Raw genomic sequence first — 20,909 nt, forward strand, 5'->3', positions numbered from 1 at the left:
ACCGTTAGATTACAAGTAATTTAAAAACAAATAAACTCCGGACAAAACAATGCCGCCGCTACAATGTCGCTTTATTATAAAATAATTTTACATCTCTGCTTCCAATGCGTAAAAACTCATATGTAAATGGGACCCGAGCGTAGTTACCTCCTCGTGGTGGGTCCCGGTAATTGGTATCGTTTTCCAAATAATAATACACCAAGTACTATTTCGAATATTAGTATTATTATTCGAAAACGATATCAAGCTAAAAACTACTTGAATATAGTCTGGTCTTGATGACCCAAAATAGTTTTGGTGATCTAAACTGGACTAATACCCCCCCGCGGGGGCAACGTGGGACATCGTGGGACATCGCAGGACACCGTGGGATGCGAGCGTATTAGCTTTAATTAATCATAAGATAGATACCTATGTTATGTACATTGTAAGCTCATTCTGTACAAAGATACTTATCTATCTTGGAACGACAAATAAAGGTCTCGTCTCTCTTGATCCCCTCGCTTACCATACTGGAAAAATTGTTCCCACGATGTATCGGTTCGCGATCACTCAGTTCTTTCAAACTGTCGCGTGGCGTACTCGCTCGCGTGTATTTCGGGTGCGTGCGGGTCAATGTGCTCTAGACAACTCTTCGGATTCGTAAGTCGCCCAAGGACAGCTCTGTCTTGGTGACTGCTCAACGTTTGCATCGGATCACGGGAGTTGTCGTCGTGCCGGTGATGCTTGCTAATCTGTTGGGGATTCACTCGTGGATCTGCAGTCCTGTCCGATTGGTACTTGGGTACTCGATCAGAGACCACCAATTTCACGTCCTCCGTAATCCTGTTCGGCCCCGCGGGAGTGGACCCCACTGTTCCGTTGAGGTATTGCCTTCGTAATCCTGTCCAGCGGTCCCTCCCCGTGAGTGGACCCCACTGTTCAGTTGGGGCCTCGTGCCTTCGTAATCCTGTTCAGCGGTCCCTCCCTGTGAGTGGACCCCACTGTTCAGTTGGGGCCTCTTGCCTTCGTAATCCTGTTCAGCGGTCCCTCCCCGGGTTCCACTTGTTCAGTTGGAGTGTGTCAAGTTGCTGGCCTATGTGCTGGATCCACGGCTGAATTACTAGTGGATCACTGGCATCATCTGTCGGCGCCATCGACCGCGACTCGTGTAAGTTTCGAACGGCGAAACAGGAATCGAGTTACGGCCAATTCTTGGGCTTTCCGTTGAACCTCGGGGTTATCTCGTGTACGGGGGTACGTCGCGTAGGTTTGTTAGTTCTTTCGAGAGATCGCGATCTCGTCCGTTTCGAGACAGTGTCAGTAGCTTCATCTTCTTCTTTTCGCTCCAAGTTAGATAAATGTGTCTTTGATACCGAATGTTGCCAGTAGGGATGCGAATTATTGTTTATTTGTACTGATCGATGTAATCGTTGTGTGGGAGGTAGGTGATGCGTTACGTATGCCTTGTTCTACGTTTGTAAAGATTCATGTTAGCGCTGCGTTGGAGATATGTGTTTCGCAGTTAGACTACGAAACAACTATTTCTTTACGCAGGCCCATGGTCAAGTAGTGTCAAAACTGGACATTCTGCCAATAGGTTGAATGTCGAGATCGATGTGTAGTGTTAAATAACCCATGGGCGGGTCTCGTGCGTAGTCACCTCCTCGTGGTGAGACCTGGTAATTGGCATCGTTTTCCAAAAATTAATCAGTCGATTAATCTTTGGAAAACGATACCAAGCCAAGAACTACGCAACAGTCCAGTTTGGATCAACAAAAGCCCCTAAGATCATTTTGGATGATCTACACTGGACTGCACTATTAATTTATAACATTTAAGCCATTAATTTACAATACTTACGTCATGAATTTACAACAATAAGTCACAAATTCATAACATTTAAGCTATTAATTTTTACATTTATACCATTAATTCCTAACACTCAAACTATTAATTTATAACACTTAAGCTATTAATTTATAACATTTAAGCAAATAATTAACAACGATTAAACTATTAATTTATAACAATTGAAACAATAATTGGCACATTTAAAACATTAATTTATAAGAATCAAACCATTCCTCGAGGAATCAGTAAGTCTCGCGCTAATAGCCCAATACATCGATAGATTTAACGAAGAAATACGTAACCGCGATTACAACCAATTAGATCATATTATTTGCTACATAATTAATAACTGTATCACGTACAGCGATGCAGGCGGTATTGAAGAAATAAAGCCATTTTATGTTACAACTATAACGAGTAAATTTAATCGTTTAACTTGTGAAGAATTAAAAAGGTACCTGATTTCTAAATAAGCATTAAATAAGAATCTTAAATATCGCAAACAGTGATGTAGGTGTTACTCAAGAAAAAAGAACGTTTTATTTTTTAATTAGCACGAGTAAATGAACGAATATCGATAATATAATATAACGCTTAATATGAATTTTATCTGTCTGATTATTTAATAGCTTAACTTATTTCACAGTAACGTCATCGACTGCACTTAGGCTCTTTTCCCTTTTTGTCCAAACTAATCGATAGTCGAAAACTAGTATCATGTAGGTGTGAATATAGTCTTAGTTTGTAGAAACTATTAAAATGATAAAAATGGATATGGTATTAAATCGTAAAAGATGCCAATTTACGATAAAAATTAAGAAATCGTTCAATTTGATTTTGTTACAATGGAAAAACCGTCTCCTGCTATGTCAAAAAATCGTTACCGTTTGATTAACAAACCGACGCCTTGTTAAGTTATATAAGGAACACGGAAGTCGCGCGCGAGCTCTTTTGTGCCTGAAATTCCGGAGAGTGAACATCGAAGAAGAACATAAATATCAGGTAAGAAAGAAAAAATGTCAAACAACAACATTGTAACTAGTAATTTATAACGTCTAAACCATTAATTTACAACACTTAAGCTATTAATTTATAACATTCAAGCCATTAATTTATAACATTTAAGGAATTAATTTATAACGTCTAAACTATTAATTTATAACATTTATGCTATTAATTTATAACATTTAGGCCATTAATTTCTAACTTTTGAACTGTTATTTTATACATTTTGCCAATAATTTATAACATTTAAACTATTAATTTATATCATCTAAGCCATTAAATTATAACATTTAAGCTATAAATTTACAACATCTAAGCCACTAATTTACAATATTTAAACTATTAATTTATATCATCTAAGCCATTAATTTATAATATTTAAGCCATTAATCTAAAACAATTCCTCCATTAATTCTTAACAACTATAGCAATAATTTATAACCATATTCTCCCATTAATTCAAAGTAATTGTGCTCTTAATTTATAACAGTTGTACCATTAATCGGAAGCAACTCTACATTCATTGATTTAAATCAGTACCATCAATGTGAGTGAATTAATGATTTATATTGTATTATTTTATTAACGAAATCTTTCAGGTCCCTGGATTGCTATTTTATTTCTATATAGCATTATTTTTTAATTTTAAATACAGTACTTAATTTCTCATTTCACTATTTTGTATAAAAGCAGTGGTAACGCAGAGTGTAATTTTAAGATGTAATTTTCCATGTCTGCTAAAAACCAAGGAAACAACACCATATTCATGGAATCAAGGAAGCAAGTGTAGTTTAACCGAAGGCAACGACATCTTATCTGTAGTTGCACATGAGTCATTGGACATTTCAAATAGTGTTGTTGTTTTGCCTCGGAGTACCAAAACCGTTAGATTACAAGTAATTTAAAAACAAATAAACTCCGGACAAAACAATGCCGCCGCTACAATGTCGCTTTATTATAAAATAATTTTACATCTCTGCTTCCAATGCGTAAAAACTCATATGTAAATGGGACCCGAGCGTAGTTACCTCCTCGTGGTGGGTCCCGGTAATTGGTATCGTTTTCCAAATAATAATACACCAAGTACTATTTCGAATATTAGTATTATTATTCGAAAACGATATCAAGCTAAAAACTACTTGAATATAGTCTGGTCTTGATCACCCAAAATAGTTTTGGTGATCTAAACTGGACTAATACCCCCCCGCGGGGGCAACGTGGGACATCGTGGGACATCGCAGGACACCGTGGGATGCGAGCGTATTAGCTTTAATTAATCATAAGATAGATACCTATGTTATGTACATCGTAAGCTCATTCTGTACAAAGATACTTATCTATCTTGGAACGACAAATAAAGATCTCGTCTCCCTTGATCCCCTCGCTTACCATACTGGAAAAATTGTTCCCACGATATATCGGTTCGCGATCACTCAGTTCTATCAAACTGTCGCGTGGCGTACTCGCTCGCGTGTATTTCGGGTGCTTGCGGGTCAATGTGCTCTAGACAACTCTTCGGATTCGTAAGTCGCCCAAGGACAGCTCTGTCTTGGTGACTGCTCAACGTTTGCATCGGATCACGGGAGTTGTCGACGTGCCGGTGATGCTTGCTAATCTGTTGGGGATTCACTCGTGGATCTGCAGTCCTGTCCGATTGGTACTTGGGTACTCGATCAGAGACCACCAATTTCACGTCCTCCGTAATCCTGTTCGGCCCCGCGGGAGTGGACCCCACTGTTCAGTTGGGGCCTCGTGCCTTGGTAATCCTGTTCAGCGGTCCCTCCCTGTGAGTGGACCCCACTGTTCAGTTGGGGCCTCTTGCCTTCGTAATCCTGTTCAGCGGTCCCTCCCCGTGTTCCACTTGTTCAGTTGGAGTGTGTCAAGTTGCTGCCTTATGTGCTGGATCCACGGCTGAATTACTAGTGGATCACTGGCATCATCTGTCGGCGCCATCGACCGCGACTTGTGTAAGTTTCGAACGGCGAAACAGGAATCGAGTTACGGCCAATTCTTGGGCTTTCCGTTGAACCTCGGGGTTATCTCGTGTACGGGGGTACGTCGCGTAGGTTTGTTAGTTCTTTCGAGAGATCGCGATCTCGTCCGTTTCGGGACAGTGTCAGTAGCTTCATCTTCTTCTTTTCGCTCCAAGTTAGATAAATGTGTCTTTGATACCGAATGTTGCCAGTAGGGATGCGAATTATTGTATATTTGTACTGATCGATGTAATCGTTGTGTGGGAGATAGATGATGCGTTACGTATGCCTTGTTCTACGTTTGTAAAGATTGGGGTTAGCGCTGCGTTGGAGATATGTGTTTCGCAGTTAGACTACGAAACAACTATTTCTTTACGCAGGCCCATGGTCAAGTAGTGTCAAAACTGGACATTCTGCCAATAGGTTGAATGTCGAGATCGATGTGTAGTGTTAAATAACCCATGGGCGGGTCTCGTGCGTAGTCACCTCCTCGTGGTGAGACCTGGTAATTGGCATCGTTTTCCAAAAATTAATCAGTCGATTAATCTTTGGAAAACGATACCAAGCCAAGAACTACGCAACAGTCCAGTTTGGATCAACAAAAGCCCCTAAGATCATTTTGGATGATCTACACTGGACTGCACTATTAATTTATAACATTTAAGCCATTAATTTACAATATTTACGTCATGAATTTACAACAATAAGTCACAAATTCATAACATTTAAGCTATTAATTTTTACATTTATACCATTAATTCCTAACACTCAAACTATTAATTTATAACACTTAAGCTATTAATTTATAACATTTAAGCAAATAATTAACAACGATTAAACTATTAATTTATAACAATTGAAACAATAATTGGCACATTTAAAACATTAATTTATAAGAATCAAACCATTCCTCGAGGAATCAGTAAGTCTCGCGCTAATAGCCCAATACATCGATAGATTTAACGAAGAAATACGTAACCGCGATTACAACCAATTAGATCATATTATTTGCTACATAATTAATAACTGTATCACGTACAGCGATGCAGGCGGTATTGAAGAAATAAAGCCATTTTATGTTACAACTATAACGAGTACATTTAATCGTTTAACTTGTGAAGAATTAAAAAGGTACCTGACTTCTAAATAAGCATTAAATAAGAATCTTAAATATCGCAAACAGTGATGTAGGTGTTACTCAAGAAAAAAGAACGTTTTATTTTTTAATTAGCACGAGTAAATGAACGAATATCGATAATATAATATAACGCTTAATATGAATTTTATCTGTCTGATTATTTAATAGCTTAACTTATTTCACAGTAACGTCATCGACTGCACTTAGGCTCTTTTCCCTTTTTGTCCAAACTAATCGATAGTCGAAAACTAGTATCATGTAGGTGTGAATATAGTCTTAGTTTGTAGAAACTATTAAAATGGTAAAAATGTATATCGTATTAAATCGTAAAAGATGCCAATTTACGATAAAAATTAAGAAATCGTTCAATTTGATTTTGTTACAATGGAAAAACCGTCTCCTGCTATGTCAAAAAATCGTTACCGTTTGATTAACAAACCGACGCCTTGTTATGTTATATAAGGAACACGGAGGTCGCGCGCGAGCTCTTTTGTGCCTGAAATTCCGGAGAGTGAACATCGAAGAAGAACATAAATATCAGGTAAGTAAGAAAAAATATCAAACAACAACATTGTAACTAGTAATTTATAACGTCTAAACCATTAATTTACAACACTTAAGCTATTAATTTATAACATTCAAGCCATTAATTTATAACATTTAAGGAATTAATTTATAACGTCTAAACTATTAATTTATAACATTTATGCTATTAATTTATAACATTTAAGCCATTAATTTCTAACTTTTGAACTGTTATTTTTTACACTTAGCCATTAATTTATAACATTTAAACTATTAATTTATATCATCTAAGCCATTAAATTATAACATTCAAGCTATTAATTTGTAACATTTAAACTGTTAATTTATAACATTTAAACCATTAATTTACAGCATTTAATGTGTTATTTTATACATTTAAGCCATTAATTTATAACATTTAAGCTATTAATTTATAACATTTAAGCCATTAATTTCTAACTTTTGAACTGTTATTTTATACATTTTGCCAATAATTTATAACATTTAAACTATTAATTTATATCATCTAAGCCATTAATTTATAATATTTAAGCCATTAATCTAAAACAATTCCTCCATTAATTCTTAACAACTATAGCAATAATTTATAACCATATTCTCCCATTAATTCAAAGTAATTGTGCTCTTAATTTATAACAGTTGTACCATTAATCGGAAGCAACTCTACATTCATTGATTTAAATCAGTACCATCAATGTGAGTGAATTAATGATTTATATTGTATTATTTTATTAAGGAAATCTTTCAGGTCCCTGGATTGCTATTTTATTTCTATATAGCATTATTTTTTAATTTTAAATACAGTACTTAATTTCTCATTTCACTATTTTGTATAAAAGCAGTGGTAACGCAGAGTGTAATTTTAAGATGTAATTTTCCATGTCTGCTAAAAACCAAGGAAACAACACCATATTCATGGAATCAAGGAAGCAAGTGTAGTTTAACCGAAGGCAACGACATCTTATCTGTAGCTGCACATGAGTCATAGGACATTTCAAATAGTGTTGTTGTTTTGCCTCGGAGTACCAAAACCGTTAGATTACAAGTAATTTAAAAACAAATAAACTCCGGACAAAACAATGCCGCCGCTACAATGTCGCTTTATTATAAAATAATTTTACATCTCTGCTTCCAATGCGTAAAAACTCATATGTAAATGGGACCCGAGCGCAGTTACCTCCTCGTGGTGGGTCCCGGTAATTGGTATCGTTTTCCAAATAATAATACACCAAGTACTATTTCGAATATTAGTATTGTTATTCGAAAACGATATCAAGCTAAAAACTACTTGAATATAGTCTGGTCTTGATCACCCAAAATAGTTTTGGTGATCTAAACTGGACTAATACCCCCCCGCGGGGGCAACGTGGGACATCGTGGGACATCGCAGGACACCGTGGGATGCGAGCGTATTAGCTTTAATTAATCATAAGATAGATACCTATGTTATGTACATTGTAAGCTCATTCTGTACAAAGATACTTATCTATCTTGGAACGACAAATAAAGATCTCGTCTCTCTTGATCCACTCGCTTACCATACTGGAAAAATTGTTCCCACGATATATCGGTTCGCGATCACTCAGTTCTTTCAAACTGTCGCGTGGCGTACTCGCTCGCGTGTATTTCGGGTGCGTGCGGGTCAATGTGCTCTAGACAACTCTTCGGATTCGTAAGTCGCCCAAGGACAGCTCTGTCTTGGTGACTGCTCAACGTTTGCATCGGATCACGGGAGTTGTCGTCGTGCCGGTGATGCTTGCTAATCTGTTGGGGATTCAGTCGTGGATCTGCAGTCCTGTCCGATTGGTACTTCGGTACTCGGTCAGGGACCAGCAATTTCACGTCCTCCGTAATCCTGTTCGGCCCCGCGGGAGTGGACCCCACTGTTCAGTTGAGGTATTGCCTTCGTAATCCTGTTCAGCGGTCCCTCCCCGTGAGTGGACCCCACTGTTCAGTTGGGGTCTCGTGCCTTGGTAATCCTGTTCAGCGGTCCCTCCCTGTGAGTGGACCCCACTGTTCAGTTGGGGCCTCTTGCCTTCGTAATCCTGTTCAGCGGTCCCTCCCCGGGTTCCACTTGTTCAGTTGGAGTGTGTCAAGTTGCTGGCCTATGTGCTGGATCCACGGCTGAATTACTAGTGGATCACTGGCATCATCTGTCGGCGCCATCGACCGCGACTCGTGTAAGTTTCGAACGGCGAAACAGGAATCGAGTTACGGCCAATTCTTGGGCTTTCCGTTGAACCTCGGGGTTATCTCGTGTACGGGGGTACGTCGCGTAGGTTTGTTAGTTCTTTCGAGAGATCGCGATCTCGTCCGTTTCGGGACAGTGTCAGTAGCTTCATCTTCTTCTTTTCGCTCCAAGTTAGATAAATGTGTCTTTGATACCGAATGTTGCCAGTAGGGATGCGAATTATTGTATATTTGTACTGATCGATGTAATCGTTGTGTGGGAGATAGATGATGCGTTACGTATGCCTTGTTCTACGTTTGTAAAGATTGGGGTTAGCGCTGCGTTGGAGATATGTGTTTCGCAGTTAGACTACGAAACAACTATTTCCTTACGCAGGCCCATGGTCAAGTAGTGTCAAAACTGGACATTCTGCCAATAGGTTGAATGTCGAGATCGATGTGTAGTGTTAAATAACCCATGGGCGGGTCTCGTGCGTAGTCACCTCCTCGTGGTGAGACCTGGTAATTGGCATCGTTTTCCAATAATTAATCAGTTGATTAATCTTTGGAAAACGATACCAAGCCAAGAACTACGCAACAGTCCAGTTTGGATCAACAAAAGCCCCTAAGATCATTTTGGATGATCTACACTGGACTGCACTATTAATTTATAACATTTAAGCCATTAATTTACAATATTTACGTCATGAATTTACAACAATAAGTCACAAATTCATAACATTTAAGCTATTAATTTTTACATTTATACCATTAATTCCTAACACTCAAACTATTAATTTATAACACTTAAGCTATTAATTTATAACATTTAAGCAAATAATTAACAACGATTAAACTATTAATTTATAACAATTGAAACAATAATTGGCACATTTAAAACATTAATTTATAAGAATCAAACCATTCCTCGAGGAATCAGTAAGTCTCGCGCTAATAGCCCAATACATCGATAGATTTAACGAAGAAATACGTAACCGCGATTGCAACCAATTAGATCATATTATTTGCTACATAATTAATAACTGTATCACGTACAGCGATGCAGGCGGTATTGAAGAAATAAAGCCATTTTATGTTACAACTATAACGAGTAAATTTAATCGTTTAACTTGTGAAGAATTAAAAAGGTACCTGACTTCTAAATAAGCATTAAATAAGAATCTTAATTATCGCAAACAGTGATGTAGGTGTTACTCAAGAAAAAAGAACGTTTTATTTTTTAATTAGCACGAGTAAATGAACGAATATCGATAATATAATATAACGCTTAATATGAATTTTATCTGTCTGATTATTTAATAGCTTAACTTATTTCACAGTAACGTCATCGACTGCACTTAGGCTCTTTTCCCTTTTTGTCCAAACTAATCGATAGTCGAAAACTAGTATCATGTAGGTGTGAATATAGTCTTAGTTTGTAGAAACTATTAAAATGATAAAAATGGATATCGCATTAAATCGTAAAAGATGCCAATTTACGATAAAAATTAAGAAATCGTTCAATTTGATTTTGTTACAATGGAAAAACCGTCTCCTGCTATGTCAAAAAATCGTTACCGTTTGATTAACAAACCGACGCCTTGTTATGTTATATAAGGAACACGGAGGTCGCGCGCGAGCTCTTTTGTGCCTGAAATTCCGGAGAGTGAACATCGAAGAAGAACATAAATATCAGGTAAGTAAGAAAAAATATCAAACAACAACATTGTAACTAGTAATTTATAACGTCTAAACCATTAATTTACAACACTTAAGCTATTAATTTATAACATTCAAGCCATTAATTTATAACATTTAAGGAATTAATTTATAACGTCTAAACTATTAATTTATAACATTTATGCTATTAATTTATAACATTTAAGCCATTAATTTCTAACTTTTGAACTGTTATTTTATACATTTAGCCATTAATTTATAACATTTAAACTATTAATTTATATCATCTAAGTCATTAAATTATAACATTCAAGCTATTAATTTATAACATTTAAACTGTTAATTTATAACATTTAAACCATTAATTTACAGCATTTAATGTGTTATTTTATACATTTAAGCCATTAATTTATAACATTTAAGCTATTAATTTATAACATTTAAGCCATTAATTTCTAACTTTTGAACTGTTATTTTATACATTTTGCCAATAATTTATAACATTTAAACTATTAATTTATAACATCTACGCCATTAAATTATAACATTTAAGCTATTAATTTACAACATCTAAGCCACTAATTTACAATATTTAAACTATTAATTTATATCATCTAAGCCATTAATTTATAATATTTAAGCCATTAATCTAAAACAATTCCTCCATTAATTCTTAACAACTATACCAATAATTTATAACCATATTCTCCCATTAATTCAAAGTAATTGTGCTCTTAATTTATAACAGTTGTACCATTAATCGGAAGCAACTCTACATTCATTGATTTAAATCAGTACCATCAATGTGAGTGAATTAATGATTTATATTGTATTATTTTATTAACGAAATCTTTCAGGTCCCTGGATTGCTATTTTATTTCTATATAGCATTATTTTTTAATTTTAAATACAGTACTTAATTTCTCATTTCACTATTTTGTATAAAAGCAGTGGTAACGCAGAGTGTAATTTTAAGATGTAATTTTCCATGTCTGCTAAAAACCAAGGAAACAACACCATATTCATGGAATCAAGGAAGCAAGTGTAGTTTAACCGAAGGCAACGACATCTTATCTGTAGCTGCACATGAGTCATAGGACATTTCAAATAGTGTTGTTGTTTTGCCTCGGAGTACCAAAACCGTTAGATTACAAGTAATTTAAAAACAAATAAACTCCGGACAAAACAATGCCGCCGCTACAATGTCGCTTTATTATAAAATAATTTTACATCTCTGCTTCCAATGCGTAAAAACTCATATGTAAATGGGACCCGAGCGCAGTTACCTCCTCGTGGTGGGTCCCGGTAATTGGTATCGTTTTCCAAATAATAATACACCAAGTACTATTTCGAATATTAGTATTGTTATTCGAAAACGATATCAAGCTAAAAACTACTTGAATATAGTCTGGTCTTGATCACCCAAAATAGTTTTGGTGATCTAAACTGGACTAATACCCCCCCGCGGGGGCAACGTGGGACATCGTGGGACATCGCAGGACACCGTGGGATGCGAGCGTATTAGCTTTAATTAATCATAAGATAGATACCTATGTTATGTACATTGTAAGCTCATTCTGTACAAAGATACTTATCTATCTTGGAACGACAAATAAAGATCTCGTCTCTCTTGATCCCCTCGCTTACCATACTGGAAAAATTGTTCCCACGATATATCGGTTCGCGATCACTCAGTTCTTTCAAACTGTCGCGTGGCGTACTCGCTCGCGTGTATTTCGGGTGCGTGCGGGTCAATGTGCTCTAGACAACTCTTCGGATTCGTAAGTCGCCCAAGGACAGCTCTGTCTTGGTGACTGCTCAACGTTTGCATCGGATCACGGGAGTTGTCGTCGTGCCGGTGATGCTTGCTAATCTGTTGGGGATTCAGTCGTGGATCTGCAGTCCTGTCCGATTGGTACTTCGGTACTCGGTCAGGGACCAGCAATTTCACGTCCTCCGTAATCCTGTTCGGCCCCGCGGGAGTGGACCCCACTGTTCAGTTGAGGTATTGCCTTCGTAATCCTGTTCAGCGGTCCCTCCCCGTGAGTGGACCCCACTGTTCAGTTGGGGCCTCGTGCCTTGGTAATCCTGTTCAGCGGTCCCTCCCTGTGAGTGGACCCCACTGTTCAGTTGGGGCCTCTTGCCTTCGTAATCCTGTTCAGCGGTCCCTCCCCGGGTTCCACTTGTTCAGTTGGAGTGTGTCAAGTTGCTGGCCTATGTGCTGGATCCACGGCTGAATTACTAGTGGATCACTGGCATCATCTGTCGGCGCCATCGACCGCGACTCGTGTAAGTTTCGAACGGCGAAACAGGAATCGAGTTACGGCCAATTCTTGGGCTTTCCGTTGAACCTCGGGGTTATCTCGTGTACGGGGGTACGTCGCGTAGGTTTGTTAGTTCTTTCGAGAGATCGCGATCTCGTCCGTTTCGGGACAGTGTCAGTAGCTTCATCTTCTTCTTTTCGCTCCAAGTTAGATAAATGTGTCTTTGATACCGAATGTTGCCAGTAGGGATGCGAATTATTGTATATTTGTACTGATCGATGTAATCGTTGTGTGGGAGATAGATGATGCGTTACGTATGCCTTGTTCTACGTTTGTAAAGATTCATGTTAGCGCTGCGTTGGAGATATGTGTTTCGCAGTTAGACTACGAAACAACTATTTCCTTACGCAGGCCCATGGTCAAGTAGTGTCAAAACTGGACATTCTGCCAATAGGTTGAATGTCGAGATCGATGTGCAGTGTTAAATAACCCATGGGCGGGTCTCGTGCGTAGTCACCTCCTCGTGGTGAGACCTGGTAATTGGCATCGTTTTCCAAAAATTAATCAGTCGATTAATCTTTGGAAAACGATACCAAGCCAAGAACTACGCAACAGTCCAGTTTGGATCAACAAAAGCCCCTGAGATCATTTTGGATGATCTACACTGGACTGCACTATTAATTTATAACATTTAAGCCATTAATTTACAATATTTACGTCATGAATTTACAACAATAAGTCACAAATTCATAACATTTAAGCTATTAATTTTTACATTTATACCATTAATTCCTAACACTCAAACTATTAATTTATAACACCTAAGCTATTAATTTATAACATTTAAGCAAATAATTAACAACGATTAAACTATTAATTTATAACAATTGAAACAATAATTGGCACATTTAAAACATTAATTTATAAGAATCAAACCATTCCTCGAGGAATCAGTAAGTCTCGCGCTAATAGCCCAATACATCGATAGATTTAACGAAGAAATACGTAACCGCGATTGCAACCAATTAGATCATATTATTTGCTACATAATTAATAACTGTATCACGTACAGCGATGCAGGCGGTATTGAAGAAATAAAGCCATTTTATGTTACAACTATAACGAGTAAATTTAATCGTTTAACTTGTGAAGAATTAAAAAGGTACCTGACTTCTAAATAAGCATTAAATAAGAATCTTAAATATCGCAAACAGTGATGTAGGTGTTACTCAAGAAAAAAGAACGTTTTATTTTTTAATTAGCACGAGTAAATGAACGAATATCGATAATATAATATAACGCTTAATATGAATTTTATCTGTCTGATTATTTAATAGCTTAACTTATTTCACAATAACGTCATCGACTGCACTTAGGCTCTTTTCCCTTTTTGTCCAAACTAATCGATAGTCGAAAACTAGTATCATGTAGGTGTGAATATAGTCTTAGTTTGTAGAAACTATTAAAATGATAAAAATGGATATCGCATTAAATCGTAAAAGATGCCAATTTACGATAAAAATTAAGAAATCGTTCAATTTGATTTTGTAACAATGGAAAAGCCGTCTCCTGCTATGTCAAAAAATCGTTACCGTTTGATTAACAAACCGACGCCTTGTTATGTTATATAAGGAACACGGAGGTCGCGCGCGAGCTCTTTTGTGCCTGAAATTCCGGAGAGTGAACATCGAAGAAGAACATAAATATCAGGTAAGTAAGAAAAAATATCAAACAACAACATTGTAACTAGTAATTTATAACGTCTAAACGATTAATTTACAACACTTAAGCTATTAATTTATAACATTCAAGCCATTAATTTATAACATTTAAGGAATTAATTTATAACGTCTAAACTATTAATTTATAACATTTATGCTATTAATTTATAACATTTAAGCCATTAATTTCTAACTTTTGAACTGTTATTTTATACATTTAGCCATTAATTTATAACATTTAAACTATTAATTTATATCATCTAAGTCATTAAATTATAACATTCAAGCTATTAATTTATAACATTTAAACTGTTAATTTATAACATTTAAACCATTAATTTACAGCATTTAATGTGTTATTTTATACATTTAAGCCATTAATTTATAACATTTAAGCTATTAATTTATAACATTTAAGCCATTAATTTCTAACTTTTCAACTGTTATTTTATACATTTTGCCAATAATTTATAACATTTAAACTATTAATTTATATCATCTAAGCCATTAAATTATAACATTTAAGCTATTAATTTACAACATCTAAGCCACTAATTTACAATATTTAAACTATTAATTTATATCATCTAAGCCATTAATTTATAATATTTAAGCCATTAATATAAAACAATTCCTCCATTAATTCTTAACAACTATACCAATAATTTATAACCATATTCTCCCATTAATTCAAAGTAATTGTGCTCTTAATTTATAACAGTTGTACCATTAATCGGAAGCAACTCTACATTCATTGATTTAAATCAGTACCACCAATGTGAGTGAATTAATGATTTATATTGTATTATTTTATTAACGAAATCTTTCAGATCCCTGGATTGCTATTTTATTTCTATATAGCATTATTTTTTAATTTTAAATACAGTACTTAATTTCTCATTTCACTATTTTGTATAAAAGCAGTGGTAACGCAGAGTGTAATTTTAAGATGTAATTTTCCATGTCTGCTAAAAACCAAGGAAACAACACCATATTCATGGAATCAAGGAAGCAAGTGTAGTTTAACCGAAGGCAACGACATCTTATCTGTAGCTGCACATGAGTCATAGGACATTTCAAATAGTGTTGTTGTTTTGCCTCGGAGTACCAAAACCGTTAGATTACAAGTAATTTAAAAACAAATAAACTCCGGACAAAACAATGCCGCCGCTACAATGTCGCTTTATTATAAAATAATTTTACATCTCTGTTACGTCGCCTAAAACATCTGCGCTGCAGCTCTCGCGACCGGCCAGCCGACGGCCTGCGTAACGTCATTTCGACCCTCAATAAACCTGTGGACCAACCATAACTTTCTCTTGCATTGTGTACACATGTATCTGCATTCCATCCGTCGTCCTGAAAGCTTTCTTAAGGCTAGAAATATTTGCGACGCACATCTGGTTTTTAGAGAGGTCCTTGGGTTTATTAGGCGCAATTAAAAACACGGAGAAAGCGGGTACGCGCCCATTAGGAAAAATCGAACATCTGTCTAATAGAACAGGCTGGGTTTTCCCATGCACAAGGTCACTCACGAACCACGTTGGTCGGAGGTTTCCTACTCGTCACTTCTCCTACGACTCTCGGAGAGTCAAGTCGCAGACTTCTCCTGCTACATCAGGAGGGTCAAGTCAACTTACTTCTTCTACATACGACAACGTCGAAGTCTAACATCAAAATCTAGTGTCTATCAAGTATCCTCTAGTGCTACGTCCACTAACATACGAAATTCGATTGTACGAACCTTGCTCTATTAGTCATATCTATCTCATATTCGTGCGACAAGGTGTTATCGACGATTTGTATCTACTCAACAGTGTAGTTTAAGTGTTGGAAATATATATTTTATAATTCTGTGAATCACAGTGTTATATAAACTTAATCACCCCTATTATCTTAACGGAAATCAGGGGATCGATCAACTCGTGGTGTCGATTAGTATAATCGTAACGGGAATTTACGACTCCCGTTGACGTCTCTCCTCGCGATTGCGTCTCCCCGCGATTGGTCGAAATAACATGGTCCTTCGAGCCGGATTTTGCGCCATTAAAAAGTGCATTGACCAGTGACTATACAGTGTCGCGTGAAATCCACATTCCAACGACTTAGGCAACTAGCCAAAGGAGCTGCCATCGGAAAGGAACTCCTTCCTCGCTCAGCACATACGCGAGCCCACACCGCACTGTAACGAGTAGCTACCGATTCCTAGATCAACGTCCATTTGATTAAGGTAAACTCGTTCCTGCCATTAAACTCAAATATGGCCCACGCTGAACCGATCAGCACACTGCGGCGGAGACGAAGCATCTTAGTCCGCCGACTCGCGACCACGAAGCGTCAACTCGACGAATATGAAGCGTCTGGACGGGTAGAAAAGAACTCCCTCATAGCATGCCGTAACTTCTTCGACGAGAATTGGAGGAAGATAATCGAGGTTCAGGACGAGCTGGAAGCGTTAGATGAGGGGGAAATTGCTCATGCAGACTCTTTATTGCGAGAGCATTTTAAGATTGACGTACGGATCCTGGACCTCTTTGACCTACTACCATCAACAACCCCTTCGACATTAAAAGCACGCGATTCATGCGTGAAACGCCAGCCGACGGAGAATATCGCGTCGAACCTAGCGCCGATACCGTCGCCTGACATGCGGAGCTCATCGCGTGATACTCACAACGTGTCCCCCATACGCGACCTGACGACGACCACGTTCACATCGTCAGCATCACAACAATCTGATTCAACGACACAAAACGCCTTGAATCAGCAAACCGCTCAAGATACTCTGGACCAGAAGGAACTCAATCCCGTCCAGGACAACAGCGGCCATACTCCGCCGGCAGAAAACAACGCATCGAATCCAACGTCGATATCGTCGCCTGACACGCGGATCTCATCGCCTAATCCGCGCGGCACATTGCGTGAAACTCGCACCTCATCGCCTACACGCGTCCTGAAGACAACACTTCACGATTCTCTGGATCAATAGAGAGAGAAAACCTCACCAGGCGACAAGATGTCGCAAACATTCTTTCCGAAGCTGTTACAGGATGGGCGATGCCCTGCAACTGTAATTCAAAACGACGAGAGGAGCGGGTCAAATCCCGTCAAGGATACCGAAGCCAATCTAGAAGCGAAACCTACAGAAGACTCTCCGAAATTCACGATGATAGAATTATCTGGGAACAGACGTTCCTTTATCAACACTTCGACGGTTAATAACCTGTTCTGCATACCGTCACACGCAACATTTGGCATAAACATCGTATCGGAGACTCTCATTCATTCTCCGGGACATTCCGTGAAGAGTCCTCACTCTCCATGGCCGACAGGGGCCACAGCTGCGAATAACCCGAAGCGAAATAATATCTACGTTATTGCTACCGTGAATAATTACGTAATTGATATTGATAGTTTTCAGAACACTCCTTCGGAACCCAATACCCTGCCACAGAGCGCTGCCTCGAACAAGTCTCTGATTTTGCCTTTTGCGGATAATTGGTCCACGCCGGTCCAACAACCACGCATCATCAAGACGGCGCGACACAAATGGGTCAGCGGGGGGAGTCCTGTTCCCCAACCAACCATAGATCTTCTTCACGTTTCCACAACGCATCTACATGCGAATTTCACTTTCCGTTGTGAAATCGGAGACATATATAACGACACCTCCTGGGACGAGGTGTTCCACGACACTTCATGGGCCGAGCTGTTTCACGACACGTCCTGGTTCGTGAACTTCAACAGAAACTATCTAGGCAATGCCGAGGACCACGACGATCCAGAACGCAAGGAAGACAACATATCCTCAACGCAACGGCCTCTCGGCCGTATTATCGAATACATTCTGGCGGAGACGGCCTCATCCAGACAATCACAATCCACACGACAACGAGCCTCGCGGATCGAGGTGCCACGCAGCACGTCCTACGCTCGAGCTGACCCCATCCAGCAGACCACGGACAATCAGCAATCAACAAAGAGTTGGGCGGCAGCTCCAAGTAACTCTACCTACCAGAAATTTTGATCGATACCCTCTCAACGGAGGGAGGATGTTACGTCGCCTAAAACATCTGCGCTGCAGCTCTCGCGACCGGCCAGCCGACGGCCTGCGTAACGTCATTTCGACCCTCAATAAACCTGAGGACCAACCATAACTTTCTCTTGCATTGTGTACACATGTATCTGCATTCCATCCGTCGTCCTGAAAGCTTTCTTAAGGCTAGAAATATTTGCGACGCACATCTGGTTTTTAGAGAGGTCCTTGGGTTTATTAGGCGCAATTAAAAACACGAAGAAAGCGGGTACGCGCCCATTAGGAAAAATCGAACATCTGTCTAATAGAACAGGCTGGGTTTTCCCATGCACAAGGTCACTCACGAACCACGTTGGTCGGAGGTTTCCTACTCGTCACTTCTCCTACGACTCTCGGAGAGTCAAGTCGCAGACTTCTCCTGCTACATCAGGAGGGTCAAGTCAACTTACTTCTTCTACATACGACAACGTCGAAGTCTAACATCAAAATCTAGTGTCTATCAAGTATCCTCTAGTGCTACGTCCACTAACATACGAAATTCGATTGTACGAACCTTGCTCTATTAGTCATATCTATCTCATATTCGTGCGACAAGGTGTTATCGACGATTTGTATCTACTCAACAGTGTAGTTTAAGTGTTGGAAATGTATATTTTATAATTCTGTGAATCACAGTGTTATATAAACTTAATCACCCCTATTATCTTAACGGAAATCAGGGGATCGATCAACTCGTGGTGTCGATTAGTATAATCGTAACGGGAATTTACGACTCCCGTTGACGTCTCTCCTCGCGATTGCGTCTCCCCGCGATTGGTCGAAATAACAATCTCTGCTTCCAATGCGTAAAAACTCATATGTAAATGGGACCCGAGCGTAGTTACCTCCTCGTGGTGGGTCCCGGTAATTGGTATCGTTTTCCAAATAATAATACACCAAGTACTATTTCGAATATTAGTATTATTATTCGAAAACGATATCAAGCTAAAAACTACTTGAATATAGTCTGGTCTTGATGACCCAAAATAGTTTTGGTGATCTAAACTGGACTAATACCCCCCCGCGGGGGCAACGTGGGACATCGTGGGACATCGCAGGACACCGTGGGATGCGAGCGTATTAGCTTTAATTAATCATAAGATAGATACCTATGTTATGTACATCGTAAGCTCATTCTGTACAAAGATACTTATCTATCTTGGAACGACAAATAAAGATCTCGTCTCTCTCGATCCCCTCGCTTACCATACTGGAAAAATTGTTCCCACGATATATCGGTTCGCGATCACTCAGTTCTTTCAAACTGTCGCGTGGCGTACTCGCTCGCGTGTATTTCGGGTGCGTGCGGGTCAATGTGCTCTAGACAACTCTTCGGATTCGTAAGTCGCCCAAGGACAGCTCTGTCTTGGTGACTGCTCAACGTTTGCATCGGATCACGGGAGTTGTCGACGTGCCGGTGATGCTTGCTAATCTGTTGGGGATTCACTCGTGGATCTGCAGTCCTGTCCGATTGGTACTTGGGTACTCGATCAGAGACCACCAATTTCACGTCCTCCGTAATCCTGTTCGGCCCCGCGGGAGTGGACCCCACTGTTCAGTTGGGGCCTCGTGCCTTGGTAATCCTGTTCAGCGGTCCCTCCCTGTGAGTGGACCCCACTGTTCAGTTGGGGCCTCTTGCCTTCGTAATCCTGTTCAGCGGTCCCTCCCCGTGTTCCACTTGTTCAGTTGGAGTGTGTCAAGTTGCTGCCCTATGTGCTGGATCCACGGCTGAATTACTAGTGGATCACTGGCATCATCTGTCGGCGCCATCGACCGCGACTTGTGTAAGTTTCGAACGGCGAAACAGGAATCGAGTTACGGCCAATTCTTGGGCTTTCCGTTGAACCTCGGGGTTATCTCGTGTACGGGGGTACGTCGCGTAGGTTTGTTAGTTCTTTCGAGAGATCGCGATCTCGTCCGTTTCGGGACAGTGTCAGTAGCTTCATCTTCTTCTTTTCGCTCCAAGTTAGATAAATGTGTCTTTGATACCGAATGTTGCCAGTAGGGATGCGAATTATTGTATATTTGTACTGATCGATGTAATCGTTGTGTGGGAGATAGATGATGCGTTACGTATGCCTTGTTCTACGTTTGTAAAGATTGGGGTTAGCGCTGCGTTGGAGATATGTGTTTCGCAGTTAGACTACGAAACAACTATTTCTTTACGCAGGCCCATGGTCAAGTAGTGTCAAAACTGGACATTCTGCCAATAGGTTGAATGTCGAGATCGATGTGTAGTGTTAAATAACTCATGGGCGGGTCTCGTGCGTAGTGACCTCCTCGTGGTGAGACCTGGTAATTGGCAACGTTTTCCAAAAATTAATCAGTCGATTAATCTTTGGAAAACGATACCAAGCCAAGAACTACGCAACAGTCCAGTTTGGATCACCAAAAGCCCCTAAGATCATTTTGGATGATCTACACTGGACTGCACTATTAATTTATAACATTTAAGCCATTAATTTACAATATTTACGTCATGAATTTACAACGATAAGTCACAAA

This window comes from Bombus flavifrons, chromosome 16 (genome assembly GCF_040668555.2).
Source record: "Bombus flavifrons isolate JBK064 chromosome 16, iyBomFlav1_principal, whole genome shotgun sequence".
Lineage (NCBI taxonomy): Eukaryota > Metazoa > Arthropoda > Insecta > Hymenoptera > Apidae > Bombus > Bombus flavifrons.